The sequence below is a fragment of the Crocuta crocuta genome, unplaced genomic scaffold (genome assembly GCF_008692635.1).
Source record: "Crocuta crocuta isolate KB4526 unplaced genomic scaffold, BGI_CrCroc_1.0 scaffold864, whole genome shotgun sequence".
Taxonomy (NCBI): domain Eukaryota; kingdom Metazoa; phylum Chordata; class Mammalia; order Carnivora; family Hyaenidae; genus Crocuta; species Crocuta crocuta.
Window position 1 is genome coordinate 17,425 of NW_027530615.1, and position 3,596 is coordinate 21,020.

Below are 3,596 nucleotides of genomic sequence, written 5' to 3' on the forward strand. Positions count from 1 at the left end.
CTAGTGCTGACTGCGGTGGAGGCCAATTCCGGGAGCAAGACATGAACTGTGTGTTGGAGAAACTGGGAACCCTCCCTCTGTCCACTGTGTAAGGGCACAGCCCTAGGTCAGCTTTTGCCTAGATATACCTCTGGACTCCTTGCCTCACAGGGAGGAAATGGTCCTCGGCCCAGTCCTGGGCTCATTCTCAGCCCCAGAAACGGGTGTCTCCTGGGCCCGGGACAGGAAATGTACAACCTCCATCCAGGATTTTCTCTGCCCAACACCCCGCAGATTGTTTAAAGGGAACAGATGCCTGTCTGACATACAAAACATAATTAGTATAAACCTTGATGTGGGATGGAGATCATTAGGTTTCGAGATAAATGTGTTCATTCCTCAGTAATCTGGCCATTTTTTATTTTCAATTTCCTATTCTCTATTAAACCGTAATTCAGGTGCTGTGACAGCTACCTTTACTTGGGACCCCCAACCCCCAGTGCCCTATGGAACCTATGGCCCAAGGACGCCTTCTATCCCTAAGCCAGCAAGAGGCTTTGCCTACCCTCAGGCATGATACCTATTCCCTTGTTTATCCTACTGGCCCCCATTCTCCCCAAACCTTCCCATACTCTTATTCCCCTGCCTTGCTAGAGCTGCATCTGGAGTGCACAGCAAAAGGAGAGAGGGTAGGCACAGAGGCCAGTTTCTGGGCAAGGCCAAGTCTAGCAAAAAACTTGGGGTTGGGGTTGGTCTTCCTTGCTGAAAGCAAGGAGGAACCCTAATGAGATCTATGTCATCTTGGAAAAAAGGCACTCACAGAGCTGGAGTAAAGTGGGTTGTGTGTGGGGCGGGAGTAATGGAGGGATGCAGGTGCCTGTATAAACTTGCAACAGGTCCTCAAAAGGTTGATAGGTGGGGTCAGGGAAGAGGGAGTATTAACTTGGCTCCTTTCCCTTCCATCACTTGTGACTTTGCAGTTCCCTTTTGTTCCTCTTTAGAAGGAATGAGACTCCTACTCTGGCGTCAGAACCTCCCAAAGCCTCCCAGAAATGGCCTAAAGATATTAGGGTAGCCCATTCTTGATATATAAAAAGAGAAATAATGAAATGATGGAGAAATGTAGGGTGGGGGGCAACAGAGGTGGAGAAACTGTGACCTTGGCTTTCAGCAGCTAGTGTTTGTCTGACTCTGTGCCTAAGCTGAGCCCAATAACCTACAAGGTCAACATAAATTAGTAATAGGCTCTTGGGATAAGTGGTCTTTAATTACCTCCCTAAGGACACATCTTGATTTCTTTTCATCTCTCAGGCCTGTTAATCGTAAGTTTCAGGAGAAACCAAAGGAAATAAAACTGGCAGGAGGAAGGGATGTTTTCATTGCTGCTTAACTGACTGCTTCATTTTTGGTTTTGCCTTTTAAAATAACACTGCCTGAGACCACCTCTGCACCACCTTTTCCCTTTCCTCCTTCCCTGGCTTCCTGGCAGTTCCATGTATTTCCTGTAAAGGAAATGATAACTAGTCAAAGCTGTCTCTTTGTAACCTCCGCTGCCAATTTTCAAACACACATTTACTCTTTCTCAGTTTAGCTTTTGGCAAAGAAAGAGGTGGCGTTTGAGTTTGCTCAGTCTCCTCCCTCCACATTTGAGTTAATCAGCCAGGGTATTCAATAAATCGAAACTTTAACATTCCATAAGTGCTTTAGCAGTCAACATTCCAGCAGGGTAAAGTAGGCCAGACTTAAGATATAAAATATTATAGATTTCTGCTTGGGGGGAGGAGGTAGTCTCCAAAGGCTATGTAAAGTAAATAGCTATTTGTTGTAATTGGAGAGCAGGGCCCCCAAGGATTACCCTGGAATCCATGTGTTCAGAATGAGTCAGGCTGAGCCCAAGAGCAGCCACGACTCCAAATAATAACCTGTTGGCATAGCCTATAGGCCCCCCTCCCCCACTCCATTCTGCAATCAGTAGTCAGGAGTATTTCAATCTCTGCTTGTTTGCTGGCATTTACATGAGGTTCACAGGGATACTGAAATTCCTGAGGGACACCTGTGGACTGGCAGAGCAGAGCTTGGGGGCCAGACTGGAGGAGAGACCTCCCACCAGGTGTGATAGAGCAGGCTAATGCAGCTGGTTCGGTTTTTGAGCAATCTGGTTCTTATTTGTCAAGATGTCAAAGCAGCACTGTCTTGGCCCTGAAGGTCTGAAAGGATGGCTGAGGGAGCTCAGGAAAATCATGGAACCAGATTCAGTGACACATTAGCCAACCATCTAGTAGGTTCTGAAGTGGTGAAGCTCAGGACAGATCTGTTTTAACTGAGGCCATGGGGGAAAATATGTAAGAAGAGCCTGGAAATTATCAAGAAAAGGCCAGAGGCTGAGATGGTCAGGTCAAGATGAGGCAGAGTAGAGGGAGGTCCTGGACCTTGAAGGGGGTGAGAGTACTGAAAACAAACATTGCCTACTTAATACTTCGCCTCAACACTTTGCTGTTAACACCCCTCTCCAAATGTAACTGGGAAAATGTGAAAATGGCTTGTTTTCTCTCTCCCTTCATGCTGGCTGGGATTCAGGAGGTTTAGGAATATCGGTTCCATCATCATGTGCCACTGGGTTCCCATAGTTTTAATCCAGCTAATAGGAAAATTGGCAATGAAAATGATGCCCAAAGACAGCTGGACAGGGATGATTCCAGCTGTTGGAGACCCCTGTTACTGGACAGAACCCAAGTGACTTCCTGTATGATCTGTCCTTTGGCATTAGGGTTAACAGAGTTGGAGAAAAACTGGTGACTCAAATGGCCACGCCTCTTGGGTTTCATGATTTGTTCTCACACCAGGTCTTGGACGGTGAGATCACAAGCTGCCCTCTGCTACATAATGAGCTCAGGGTGGTCAGAAACATGAGATACTTAGAGAATGAGGGAACTAAGACTCAGAAGTAATCTGTCTAAGCAAAGCAAATAACTGAAGGCTCCAGCAGGTTGGTATCCCTCAAAGTTTAGCACACAGAACTGAATCATGACCTGGTTTCTTGTTTCCTTACCATACTGGCCACTCTCCTTTGAACACACTCCTGTTTTTCCATAGACTTCTTTAAACACAGTAGAACTAAAAACAGTACGCTCAGTGTCGTCTACGGCAGAACAGAGCGGGGCTGTCTTGTCTCTAATGCCAGTCACTAGACCTCTATCAGTGCAACCTTAGATCACACTAGCTTTTTCTTTTTCACATTAGCTTTTTGATAAATTTTAATTTTTACATGACTAGTCTTACATTATCTTTTTACATTATTATGAACTAATACATATTAGTTTTACATTATCATGAATTACCCATACTGATCTTATTACCTTGTTCAGTCAAATCCCTTAGCCATTGTTGTATAAGTTTTGCTAAGCCACATCTCCCCATTCCAAAGGTGGACTGACTTGTATTTAATGAAAATGCATAGAAACACAAAAGAATATAACATGTTTTCAAGAAAATATACCTGATAGCCTGAAGTATGGAGGGGGGTGGAAGCAGAGTATGGAAATAAAAAGAAATAGATAAATTTCTTTATAGAAAGAAATATAAATAAAAAGAAATAGAAAAGGCCCTTTCACGGACTA

General features: G+C 44.6%; 1 protein-coding gene across 1 annotated transcript in view; it reads left to right on the forward strand.

Annotated features, from left to right (window-relative positions):
- Positions 1-3,596, forward strand: part of FGF16 (fibroblast growth factor 16) — an 8,609-nt gene that overhangs the window by 1,147 nt on the left and 3,866 nt on the right. The gene's annotated exons all lie outside the window — the stretch shown is intronic.